At 32.4% G+C, this 14074-nt stretch overlaps 2 long non-coding RNA genes across 5 annotated transcripts; one reads left to right on the top strand and one right to left on the bottom strand.

The window, feature by feature from the left end:
• Nucleotides 1-309: 309 nt before the first annotated feature.
• LOC146949389 (uncharacterized) lies at nucleotides 310-1240 on the bottom strand. The gene is made up of 2 exons (XR_015025404.1): nucleotides 1118-1240; nucleotides 310-1024 (listed from the first exon to the last, which is right to left on the bottom strand). It is a non-coding gene; the product is annotated as an uncharacterized LOC146949389 (long non-coding RNA).
• Nucleotides 1241-2073: 833 nt separating this feature from the next.
• On the top strand, nucleotides 2074-7421 carry LOC146949388 (uncharacterized). Of its 4 annotated transcripts, none has more exons than XR_015027247.1 (5): nucleotides 2076-2557; nucleotides 2648-3136; nucleotides 3555-3657; nucleotides 3863-3920; nucleotides 4811-5277. It is a non-coding gene; the product is annotated as an uncharacterized LOC146949388 (long non-coding RNA). The 4 variants fall into 4 exon arrangements; XR_015027245.1 differs by having other exon boundaries at nucleotides 2078-2557; nucleotides 4856-5277; XR_015027244.1 differs by having other exon boundaries at nucleotides 2074-2557; nucleotides 3555-3920; nucleotides 4856-7421.
• The last annotated feature ends 6653 nt before the right edge of the window (nucleotides 7422-14074 follow it).

The raw sequence follows: 14074 nt of genomic DNA, 5'->3' as shown, positions 1-14074 counted from the left end.
TTGGAATTATGTGTTTGAAAAAGAAAGTAACATAATGGAAATTGTACTGCTTACACTTGTATTAAGCCAAGTGTTTTGTTTGTGAGTATAATATGTGTGGTGATATTATTATATAAAATATGGTTTATCCCTTATTGTCATTTTTGAAAAAAGATTTTAAAAGAAAATAAACTATGATTTTATGAAAAGGCGATCATGATTGAGATTTCAACTTTTTCTTTTGTTTTATTGAAAAAAAGACACTATTAAAAATTAAGGTGTTACACATACAAAAACTTATTAAGTTTACCTCAATCAACAATCTTATGCTAAGTATAGAAGTAGAATAAATAATTTATCCACACAGTCATATATTGTCTTTATTTAGTAGGGTTAAATAAGTTTTCTTTCTCTATAAATATAACAAATTTTAATTTTAGCCTCCAAAACATAAAATGAGATGTTTTCACTCCTCACAATTTTTTTTGTTTTCTTTTTGGTCCCTAGTGGATATAATTTTGAAATTTTTTTGACATTTTTGTAACATAATAAACTGACATAACATGAATATATCTTGACCTTATATTGACATTTATATGAAAATAAATTGACCATTAAGGACAAAAAAACAAAATAATTTTTTTTTGTGAGGGTGAAAACATTCTATTTTATTTTTTTAAGGACAAAAATCAAAATTCGCCATATTTATAGGGACGAAAAACTTATTTAACCTTATTTATTAAATTATTTCTATAAATAAACGACAATAACATGCCATTGTAATATAACAATTACATTACACATTTGACTTTGTCAAACAAAATTAAATAAAAGTGTTTGCAAAATTCTAAGAGTACCAATATTATGATTCTCAAATATAATTATACCGGCTACAAGTTATATAGGATTGTTTTTCAACTTATTTGTTACCCTTCCACGCACTCACAATAACCATGAAAACACCATTGAATTTTAGGAAGTTCACACATAACTTTCGAACAATCAGCGCGTGTTTTGCATGGAGCCATTCCCAAAGCTCTAATGGCTATGAAAAATAAAATAAATGTTATTAAAATGTGATGAAATATTTCATATAAGAGAAATTAGATATTTGAAAATAGTGTGAAAAATGACTTACTACTTTTGGTTGGGACGAAAAATACAAAAAGAATGATGATAAAAGCAAAAAACATATATGGAATTTGAGCCATATTTTTTTCTCTTTTGCATGTAATAAGTAGAAAATTATTTTGATCACTTTATAAGAATTTTTTTAATGTTTTGTCAACTTCAGCTAAATAGTTTTTAGTAGTTGAAGTTCCAAAAGACCATTCATAAAATATGATTTATAATTACATGTTCCTACAATACATCAATGTGTCGTCTTTCTCTCTTTCGCTCTAAATAGTTTTTAGCAGTTGAAGTTCCAAAAGACCATTCATAAAATATGATTTATTATTACATGTTCCTACAATACATCAATGTGTCATCTTTCTCTCTTTCTTTCACACAATTCATCAATTTACTTTTCATTTTTTAGCATTTCATGATAGATAACAAAAATATACAAAAGGAAAATAATATTGATGGATGATCGAAATAAATATTTGTAGAAATAATTCGTCGAAGAGGTGATTGATAACACATTTATTTAGAAATTCAAATTACCATAGTATGATATATTTTTTATTGAAAAAATTATTGTTAACACCGGATTTCAAAGCTCAAATTTTATGAGTAAAGTTTGTATATATTGGAATTAAACAGTATAGAACAATTGAATTCAAATTAAATATTTACATCAATTAGAAAATAGTTAAAGAGTTTTAAGAGATACAATTGGAATCCTAAACTAGACTCTTTGTGATTTGGTTCCAACAACTTGAGAACGCCTTAAACCTGAAAAATAAACAACAATGGAAGAGTCACATGTGTTCTTTAAATTGGATTACTTTTTAATCTCAACCAATTGCTTTTATCTAAGGGTTGATAAATATTCATACCCCAAATACTTGATGTAACACCCTAAGACACCGACTTTTGATTACTAATTAAAAATAATAATTATTTAAATAGATCCTACACATGCTTAACATTCACTTCATCATAAATCAAAATCCATAATTAAAACAGCGGGATAATTCGTCAACTCCGAATATAATAAGTTTAGGATCTCATCATCCAAGCAAAATAAAATTATAATTTCATAAATCAACTCTAATAAACAAATAGTCGACACAAGACCCCAACCCTAGTGCTACAGAATCATAGCACGTATTCGTCTACATAGTTCTCACAAATAATTAAAGACAGAAGAAAATCTTCCAACGTCACCTTCTACGCCAATTTCGACATTTGGTAGCACTCATTTAATAGTTCACCATCGAACGCCAACTGTCGATACAACACTGACCCTTTACACCATAGAACCCATCTTCATCAGAATTTCGAAATATATTATGTTGCAAAACTACCATCTCAGAAATCCAAGACGAGCCCCTTCAAACCCTTAACACTCTAACCCATTATCTCATCTTCTTACCAAGCCCTTTGTCATTTCCCTGTAATTGTGATTCAGGTATCTCTTTGTTCTTTATCTCGGTGATTTATGTAGGTTTTGAAGCTACGGCAATTTAGGATTTTGAACTTGGTGTGATTTTCTTCGTAGGTTTTGAAGGTTTGTCATTTCCCTGTAACTGTGATTGTAGTTGAATTATTTCTTGGGGCTGTTCTTACAACCTTTAAGTGGGTTGTTATCTCTTCAAGGGACCTAAATCTATTAATGAGTATTTTATTCATAATCAAGTTATGTGTGTTGATTGTGTGTGCGTGTTATTTGTTTGCATCTTGTAGCGATATCACCACTTCTTGTCGTGCATACTTTGGAGAACCTTTTAACCATTATGAGTCTTGGAAAGGTTTCTATATTGATTTGAGAGATCTGATTTTCTCTTATGATACTTATGTGGTTGGTTTTCTTGTTGTGTTTGTTTGATGATACACTTGTTCTTTTCGAAAGACAATTGTGCCTCTTTAACAACAAATTTTGTTCAATGGGAATGAGGTGATCAATTCTTTGAAAATTGAGTGCCCTTGGTGTTAAGGATGATGATTTGCTAATGATCACAGTCTTTGGTGCTTGTGTTGGTGCTTCTAGGTATAACATTTCATTTAAGTTATTTTTTTTTTTTGAAGGAATTTCATTTAAGTTATGTTACATATTGTGAGATAATGCATTGTTTACCTGTATTCTCGAATCAATAAATTTCCTTTTTATTTGTGAACTAACCTAGTAAGACATGCTAAAATTTTAAAAGTTAATGAATAAAAAGATTATTTGTGACTTTACTATGTTAATTTATCTGTTTAGTTGATATTTTGCCAAAGACATAATTAATTGAATCACTACAATTTTTGATATGTGATTAGAAAAATTCCAGTTGTAGCTCATCTTGTTCCACATTCCATCCTTTTTTATAATAGTATAATCATCTCTCTACCAACCTACTAGGCTATTACTCACCAACTTCTAGTGCATTGAAAAATGACTTGAACTGAATTGAGTGAAATTATAGGGACTGCGTTAAGAATATGCATGAATTTGAAAACCAAGTGATACTTTTGCAACTAAGGCAGTGGAATTTGAGAAGATGCTTAGCTGGTACCTCTTGAAGTACGGTATTATCATAGCTTTTTTAGATTAGAACACTTTTTATAATATGTTTTGTATATCTCTTTTTCCTACCATCCATGTAATAAGAATGATCATGATGAAAATATAAATACAACACTTTCTGCTTAGTGGTTTTAAGTTGATTAAGACTTGTTATTTTTGTGATCTAATACTTGATTTTTTTTCTTTTCTTTTGTTGTTGATGTGCAGGGCTTCCATGAAGTTTGGCTATAAAAGGCCAAGACACTTTCACACCATTTAGTCTATTGTAAGAAAATTATCTTATGATGCTTATGTGCTTTAACTATTTTCTAAATGAAATATTAGAGAATTAATTTCACTTTGTCTTGAATAGTTTTATAGAGTAAAGAACTACAAATAATGATTAAATATATTTCAGACGTTGATAAATGCAAGTGATGCAAGGTAATGTAAATGCAATTTTGTTTGTTTTAGGGCCCTAGTAGACACTCCCATCCGTATTCCTTTTCAATTTCATTTTTCTTGATGTTATATGTGGTAGTAATTAGTTTTAGGTACTAACCATTTATTGGTTGTTCTTAGTCTAAAAGTTTAGGACATAGAAAGCGCAATACACCTCATTCCCGTTCAATCAAAATATGGGCATAATGCTTTTATTTGTAGTGCTTTGAAAGAATTCAACACATTACATGACCTCAAATATGCATTATATTTTCAAGGGTTAAATATGTTTTTGATTCCTATAAAATCCTACCTTTTTGTCTTAGTTTCCCTATGATCGCAATAAGTTTGAATATTTATAGGGACCACAAACATATCTAACACTATTTTCAATTTGGTAGTCACTAATATGATGTAGTCTTTAATTTATTAACCTTCCCTACAACCATCAATTGTATCATCGAAGTATACGCAGAGACTTTTATTTTCCTTAATCGATGTCTGAGCGTTCTCTAGGTTACATTTTAAATACCTCTTTTGTAAAATTGTATCCTATAAGTTCCTACTTCATCATTCTTAGATTTGCTCAACACTTCATGTTAATAGTGAGTATGTAAGTCGTATAACTTTTGCTGGATATCAGTCTCCACAAATCAGAATAGTTGATCTGCATATTTTGGCATAGTTGGTCTTACAAATACATTCTACTGACCTCTCTACGTGTTTCTTGTGTAGTGTTGTTGTAACTTCTTTGATTGGAGTTTTACTTCTATATGGTAGTACAATCATCAGCATTGCTGCTAGGATTAGGAGAGCTAAGAAGGAGATAGAGGATGAACAAACAACAATATGCTCATAGTCTCGATAAGTTGCAGCTAAAGAAGTCTCCTAATTTTGGCACTTTCGATTCTTGGATGGCAACAAGTTGCAGTTAAAGAAGTTGAGTGGTTTTTCTTCAAAAAAAAAAAAGTTGAGTGGTTTTATTTTGTAGTTATTCCGGACAAAAGATCGTAATATTGATGTTGGTTTGAAAGATTGTCATGAAGTTGCCATATGATCTTGGAGATAGACAATCATTCTCTTCTTTCATGTTGTTGTCTTTTAATATCCTTCTCCAATTTAGGACTTTGTTACACTTTTGACATTCATTAGTCTCAATGAATCATTATCTTTCCATTTCCATACTTGTTATTTGAATTTGAGTTGTCTGTGGTTGATAGGTTAATTTATAATGTGAATACATTGAATGACTTATAAAGTGTTTTTTATGTTTGATTTATGAAATTCCATTTATGAAAAATAATTCTCTAAAAAACAATTACTATTTTTTTAAATGAAAATGGGCCTTTGATAGCATTTTTCTAAAAGGGGCTATTAAATCTTGTTCAAGGTACCTCTTACCATCGCTCCAAAAGTAGGAGCCTACAATAGCACTTTTGGGAAAGTGCTATCAAAAACAATCCTTTTAATAGAATTTTTAAAGGGCTATTATAAAGAGTACCCTTACAATAGCGGCGGCTTTAATAGCACTTTTAAGTGCTAATAGCACTTAGTGCTATTAAAGGCCTAAAAAAGTGCTATAAAATCCCTTTTTTGGCGTAGATCCCGCATCTAGAGCTCCTCAACTTGAGTATCTGTAACCCCACAAGTATAGACACTGAGACACGTACAACAACAAACATGGGTGAGAATACATTCATCAAAATATATTTCGTGCATCAAAACAACATTAGATAATAGCAGGATTTCAGTTATCAACATTTATATAACATTCTCTTGTAAAAAAAAACATTTATATAACATTCACCATACTCATCAATTTCAGACATCATCATCCACATATTCATTCACAACACTCACCATTTCAAACATCAACATATAAATGCAAAATGCACTTCATTCATATCACCATTAGATTAAATTGTATGGGTCATATTTAAAAGATCCATATACAATTAAATTACACATGATTTTTTTTTTCCCTTCTTTTTACTCCCGTCTCCCTAGTTACCCTTCTCCTTCATCCTTCTCCATTGAAAATAGTTCAAATGCACTAATTATGCTCCTTCGTAAATTAACTTCATTTGTTTCCTTGCTGGATTTTTTTTTACGTTTTTTAATCTCTTCTCCAATTCATATATCAATCTTCTTATTCCTAATTTTGTTGGTGTCTTGTTTCTCGAAATTAATTAAAAGTTCATATAACAGTTCAAAATCTATGTTTTTATTTTATATTATAATGGAAGCTATAGGTTTTTCTAACTTAATAATTGTATATAGTTTTGAAATAAGTAGAAACAAGATTCCTTAGTTTAACATGGATGCATCATTGATGAATCTTGTTAAATAAGTAGAAACAAAATCTATGCTTTCCTTGACATGAAGTATTCTTCGATTGTACAGGCAATTAGTATGTGATACATAGAAGCTTGAATATGTAGAAACTCTCTTTAGTAGGGTCAACACTCAGCTGGTGTAGTATGGCTAGCAGGATCAGCACTCAGCTGGTGTTTGTGTTCATATCCGGTGTGTTTGGTTTTGTTTTCCAGCTACGGTTAGTTTTTGCTTCTCGAGGGTCTGTTATAGACGGGGGATGGTGATGTGTTTTTATTTTTTCCATTTGTTTATGTTGATGTTTAGACTAGTAGGAGCTGCCTGTTTTTATGGTCTGATGGTTCGATTTATGACTAGTAGGAGCTGCCTGTTTTTTGGTCGTGTGGTGACTTATGTCTTTTGCATTTGTTCTAGTTTGTTTTGGATGTTTAGTATTAACATCTTTGCGTGGATCTTGGCTGGAATTCTTTAGTTGGTTATTATTGTCTTGGCCTTTTATTTAGCTGTCCAGTTATTGTATTCGTACTCCCTCCGTTTCAAAATGAGTGTCACTTTAGCCAAAAAATGTCTGCAATCTATCTAATAATTATTATTTCAATTAATAATTTTTTTATAAAAAATTGGCAATTGTGGCGGTTAAGGCTCCTATAGTTCCCATTTTCTAAAACATAAAATGGAATATTCTGGCGGTTCAAACCGCCATTAGATACAAAACTTTAGCCGTTATTTTAAACAATGCTTAGTACGGTGGTTGTTTTGACGGTCAACAAATAACTGCCACTTTGCACCTAGCGATAGTAAAATTTTCGGCAGTTTTGAAACTGCCACTATTGTGTATAGCGGTGGCTAAAACCGCCGCAATAAGCAAATTTAAGTCGCCGCAATGGACGAGATTTTTTGAAGTGTGTTGGTTATTACGTTGCACTTATCTCCCAAATTTTATGAGATATTGAGTGATTGTATGGCCTATGGCATCTAATAAGTGACTATTTAAGAATTTAATTAGTTTTGATTGTTATTTAGTTGTTTTGAACTAGTAATCCTTTGTTTATGTTGGTTTTGTGGATTAGATGGAATATTTGACGTGGCGATACAAGAAGATATAGTGTTGGGAAGGCTTTTGGTGATGTAGGAAGATGCGGAGTTAGGAAGGAGTCTAGAGTTCTATTGTTGAAAGACGTCAAATATGGGACATACAATTGTAGAAACTCTTTGGTCCCTTGTCTATCGTTAGTTAGGGACGAAGTTTGATGAGTTCTCCCAATTATTGTAGTATGAGGAATATAAGAATATGCCAAGTACCAAGAGGATAAGACAAGAACACGCATGATAGGAGAAATTATCAAAGGGCACAACATGTAGTGGTTGGACTTTTACAATAACAGAAAAACCACATGTTGATGCCAACATTCTGAAATTTGATTGTTTGAATTGAACGGCCAAGGTCCAGCTAGGGTTAGCAGCCACAAAGTTCCAACTCCATCTCATCTCCTCCATAGATGAGCGTGAGTGCTAGCTCTTGCAGAATTAGAGTTAAGATTAGTCGGGTGATTTACAAAGCTCACCTCTTTCCATTTTGGAGTGTAGTCTTGTTTTAAATCTTTATTTCTTTATTAATATAGCTATTATTTTTTCATTCATTTTATGTGTACTTCATTTTTTTGTGGTTAAGCTCATCATGAGTTGAACCCCTTTAGTGGTTTATACATGATGATGTTATGATTATATTTGCATAAGATTAGAGAGTTGCATCTTCAAGCTTATTTTAAGCAAATTATTTTAGGATAATCTTTAAATATAAAACTTGATCATTTTTACATTTATTGTCAAATTCCTTGAGGTTGGAAGGAGATATGAATGAAAATTTTTGTTTAACACCAGTTACGTCCCTAAGATCTATCAAGATTTTTTGTCATCGGCAAATGGCTCAGCTACTCCATGAGAAGAGCTAATGAGACCTAACCTAGTAATGTTGCTTGTTAGACACTATGATAGAACTCCGGATGATGTTTCCTCTCATGTACAACAAGATGGTTGAGTTGGAAGGCCCCTAATGCCACCAAGTTGACAGGAAACAATACAAAGATATATCTCTCTATATCGTTGCAAAATTATGTCATAACTGAATCAATGTTCTAAACCACACTTTTATTCATGAGAATTTTCCAAGTGTTTAAAATGCTTTCTAAATTGTTATTGTTTTTAATACTATACTTTTATTGTTGTGACACCAAATGATTTATTTTATTTTCTCGCAAATAAGTTTACCGCTAGAAAGCTGCAATGCCCGAGTCCTCGTGGGCTAGATCTTTTTATATTATTACTTAAGACAGTGTATACTTGTACTAGTAAGACTCTTGAAAATACAGTGTTTCCAAAGCTACCAATTTTTTTGGTGCTATTGTCGGGGACTGCACGGTGTTTTAGTTTTTAAAGTTTTTAATTAAGTAGTAAACTTGTTTGTTTTTGCTTCTAATAGTTTGAGGTTATTGCTTAGCAGGTGTGACTTGAATCAGTGGCGTATCCAGGACCCTGGACCAGGGGGTGCAGACTGTTTGATCTTAATAAATTACTATTATTTTCTTCGCAATATTAAACATAATTTTTTTTTTATGTTATGTAACTAATAAATTGCTAACACAATTTATAATTAACTTTTACGCAATTTATATTTTAAAATCGTTAAAATCAACATTTTAAAAAAAAAAAAAATAGGGAATGAAAAATTATTATTAATAATGGTGACTATTAGCAAAAAAAAATATTAATAACGATGCCACTAAACAATACTTTATAAAAAATAGTAGTAATAATGACTATTTTACAATTGTCTCGGATAAAATTTGAATATTATCTCGAGGTTATAAAGTCAGGCTCTATAGTTGCATGTATAGCTTACGATATCAAACACAAAATTAAATTAGTCGATGGTAGCAATTAAGTTTAGAGTTGTCTTTGTATAATTATATTATTATTATTTTTAAAAGGTTTGTATGATTATATATAAAACCAAATATGTCAAAACATTTTAAACTCAACTTGAAATTGGGCCATTGAACTGAGAATGAGGCCATAGATTAAAGAGCCCATGGCAAAACGGGTTATAGGAAATTCTAAATAATGCAAGTTTATACAGTTTTGAGTGGCCGCCACCCACCGTTCTCGTTTTCTCGCAGTTGCACATCAATTCTTTCTTTATATTCTAGTTTTCCTTCTTTTCTGTGGCTGCAAATGAACTCACTTCTCTCAGTCTCTGGGTCAGGGTGCAAAAGCAAAATCTCAGGGTGTGCAAAAAGCATACAAACATAGATTACTGGTGTAATTTTTGAAAATTCAGGGTGTGCAAGTGCACACCCTCACATAGGGCTGGATCCGCCCCTGACTTGAATGCTCAGGTTACAATCATCACATGAGTTTCATATTGATTTTGAAATAGAAAAGATTTTCAAGAGTAGAAGAAAGTTGTTAAAGTCTAAGACAAATCATGTCTAGAGCATGTAGATCCCAACTTTGCAGAGAATAGTACCTCCAACAAAACTAGTTCAAATGAGGGTCATTTAGAAGATATGGCGAACAACAACAATAACACAACTGATATGGAAAATGATATGAATAGGTTCGTCAAATAATATGTATTGTCTAATCCAAACACTTTACACACAAGCATAGTGATACCATATATCATTTCTGTTTAGTTTTAATTCAAACTTATGATTTTTTAATTGCTACAAACCACTTGCATGCCAGTTCTCAGAAGCAGTCATTGATGATCCTCGTCTACACTTGAAGCAGTTCACAGAAGTAGCAGATAATTTCAAGATCCCATGTGTAGAAGATGATGCTTTCAAACTTTTATTGTTCCTATATTATCTTTATATCTACTCAATGGTTCTAGGACAGAAAGTATGAGTCACTTGAGCAAACAAGTGAAAATCTAAAGGGTCATCTGCCCTTTATTAATGAACCGCCAAGCGTGGAGCTCAAACAACTTTCTGCTTATTTGAATTATGTTTTTTGGGGGGAGAAGGATATTTTACCAGTAATCATCTTCTCACTTCTTGATTCAACTCAAGAGGAGTTATCGCTTCATTTTTTGAGGAAGCATCACAAATCTATAGCATGAAGAATGGCAGATACCAAAGGTATTAGCCCCTCTATCAGCATGCATAAGATTTTGCTTGAAGATTGATGAAAGAATAGCATTGAAGCTCAGAGAAGGTTAAATCCTATCAAGAAAGAAGTTGTAAAGAAGGAAATCATCTAGTGGTTAGATGTAGGTATTATCTATCCAACCTCAGATAGTGTGTGTGTGTGTGTGTGTGTGTGTGTGTGTGTTTGTGTGTGTGTGTGTGTGTGTGTGTGTGTGTGTGTGTGTGTGTGTGTTATAGGCTAGTACAATGTGTTCCCAGGAAAGGTGGGGTTACTATAGTTACAAATTATAAGAATTAATTGGTTCTAACTAAAATTATCACGGGTTAGAGAATATATGTGGAACACATGAAGCTCAACAAATAAACAAGGAGATATCATTTTCCTTTACCTTTCATTAATTATATGTTAGATAGATTGGCAGGGTAAGATTTCTATTATTTCTTGGATGGCTATTCAGGATACAATTAGATAGCTATAACTCATGAGGATAAATAAAAGACAACTTTTACATGATCTTATGGCACCTTTGCTTTCAGAATAATGCCATTTGGACTATGTAATTCTTCAGGAAGTTTTCGAAACTGTATGATGGCCTTGTTTTCTGATTTTATTGAAAAATATATGGAAGCGTTCATGGATGACTTCTAAGTCTTTGCGGAATTGTTCCGCAAGTGCCTACATAATCTGGAGCAAATACTTGAAAGGTGTGAGGAAACCAATCTAGTTCTTAACTCATAAAAATGCCATTGCATGGTTCAAGAAAGCATAGTGTTGGGACACAAAGTATCAAAGAAGGACTTGGAGGTAGATAAAGCCAAAATTGATGTTATAAAGAGGCTACCTCCGCCTACAAATGTCAATGGAGTTAAAGGTTTTTTGAGACATCTTGGTTTCTTTATAAGGTTTATCAAAGACTTTTCTCAGATTTCTAAATCCTTATGCAAATTGTTGCAGCATGATAAAGCTTTTGACTTTGATGAACACTACGCTGCATCTTTTGAAACATTAAAGAAGGCCTTGATCACAACACTTGTAATCATAGCTCTTGATTTGAAGAAACCTTTTGAGATCATGTGTGATGCAAGTGATTATGTTGTGGGGTATGTTTTAGGGAAGAGACATAATTCACTCCATTTATTATGCAAGTAGAACAATGATTGAAGCTTGCTCAATTACACCACCACTAAATAAGGAGGTTTTAGATGTAGTATTTGCAATTGAGAAGTTCAAATTCAATCTTGTGATAACCAAATTGATTATGTATACCGCTCAAATTGTAATTAAGTATTTGATTGCTAAGAAAGATTCTAAGCCAAGACTTATAAGATGGGTGTTATTGTCGCAAGAATATGATATCAGTGAATGAAAATGAGTAGATGTTAATATTGCAGATATTTTATCAAGGATACCTAAAGGGTTTAATTGCATGGTTGAAAGTCCTATCCCAAAAAAAAAAAATTCGGATGAGAAACTGCTATAAGCTACAACTTTGGAAGTTAGTGATAATGCGTTAGAATTTGAAGCTCCAACAGTGATACAAGGAGCTTCAAATCATTGGTATGTTGAATTGGAAAATTACTTGGTGTGTGGAATATTACATCCAAGCTTAGATTATTATCAAAAGAAGGGGTTCAAATACAAGGCAAGGGATTACTACTGGGATGCGCCTTTTTTATACAAGAATACAAGGCAAGGGATTACTACTGGGATGCGCCTTTTTTATACAAGAGGTGTCAAAATCATATTCTAAGAAGATGTGCCTCTGATGAAGAGATTCCTCAAATATGTCAAATTTTTCATGCTTCACCTTATGGAAGACGTTTCGGGGTGGACAGAACAACATCAACAGTTTTTCAAATAGGTTTTTTGGCCAACTCTCTTTAAGGATGTTTATACTATGGTAAGAAATTGCAATAGATGCCAAAGAATTGGAAATGTATCAATCAAACAAGAAATGCCACAACATGGCATCCTTGAACTGGAACTTTTTGATGTGTTGCGTATAGACATTTTGGGTCCTTTTCCACCATCCTTTGGAAATTCTTATATCGTCGTAGTTGTTGATTATGTTTATAAGTGGATATAGGTAGTGACACTTCCCACTAGTGACGAAATTCTTAATTAAGACTATTTTTACAAGGTTTGGCACACCTATAACTATCATTAGTAATGGGGTACCTCACTTTTGCAGCAAAATTTTTGAACCTGTGTTGAATAGAGAGCTATAAATAGAGAGATTAAAACAATTTCGGAAAAAGTAATAAACCCTTTAAGGAAAGATTGGTCTCTTCAATTATATGGTGCTCTATGGGCATATAGGGCTGCATACAAAACACCACTTGGAATATCTCCATGTAGAATGGTATATGGCAAATCTTGTCATATACCAACTGAATCACAACACAAAGCCTTGTTGGCTTTAAAGAAACTTAACTTGGACTTGCAAAAAACTGGGAGTCGCAGAATGCTGCAACTCCATGAATTAGAAGAAAATAGTCTTATTACTTATGAAAATGCAGAAGTTTACAAGTCCATGGTTAAGAAATGACATAATGCCAAGATTCAAAAAAACGAATTCCAAGTGGGGGAGAAAGCCTTACTCTGTAACTCCAACCTAAAATTATTTCCTAGAAAATTAAACTCAAGATGGTTTACACCTTTTGTGATTTCTCAAGTCTTCCCCAATGGAACAGTTACATTGAAAGAGGATTATGTATGGAAATTCAAGGTGAACGAAGAGAGTCAAGCACTACTTGATTCTGGATAACATAGCTAACAATAGAAAGTCAATAAATATTGGAGAAGCTTCAACAAGCTTAGAATCAACATTCGTAGCCCTCCTTTGGCTGCTCACCTCTCTCTCTCTCTCTCTCTCTCTCTCTCTCTCTCTCTCTCTCTCTCTCTCTCTCTCTCTCTCTCTCTCTCTCTCTCTCTCGTATAAGTTACAAGTGATAAAAAAAACAAAAGAAATGACTGCATCTCTATTTATAAAGACTCTGCAAGTGTAGGAGCGTTAGACACAATGATGCTTGCCTAGCGAATCAAGCTTTCTTATTTGGAGGGAAAAACCAGTTGTGTTCAGATATTTCTTGAAACGATCTTAGCTCGCCTAGCGAACCAAATCTCGCCTAGCAAACCACCTTTGGCTTTTCTACTTGGAACTCTCTATTTTGGCTCGCTTTCATGTCACTCAGATCGCCTAGCGAATTGCGGTTGTCCTATATGTCTTTTTGATGCTATGGCTTGGCTTATATCACGTGTACTTGCATCACTTTGTTCCGCATTGATGTAGTTGTGTCCAAAACGTACAAAGGTGTGGAAAACATACATAATAGATTTTTGGTATAGTTTTGCAATATAAATTATATTTACAATTTTATTTTGGCTTAAATTCATTTTTGACACCTTAACTTTTAAAAACTTGCGATTTTGGTCCCCTAACAAAAAAAAACAATTTTGGCCCTTTTCTGATAAAGAACAAAAAATGGTTGTAATTTTAGTTTTGTATTTTTT

The sequence above is a fragment of the Medicago sativa genome, chromosome 2, assembly GCF_051527215.1.
Source record: "Medicago sativa cultivar Bolivia chromosome 2, Bolivia_mono, whole genome shotgun sequence".
NCBI lineage: Eukaryota > Viridiplantae > Streptophyta > Magnoliopsida > Fabales > Fabaceae > Medicago > Medicago sativa.
Note: the sequence above shows the minus strand (reverse complement) of the source record. Positions and strands in the feature narration are given on the sequence as shown.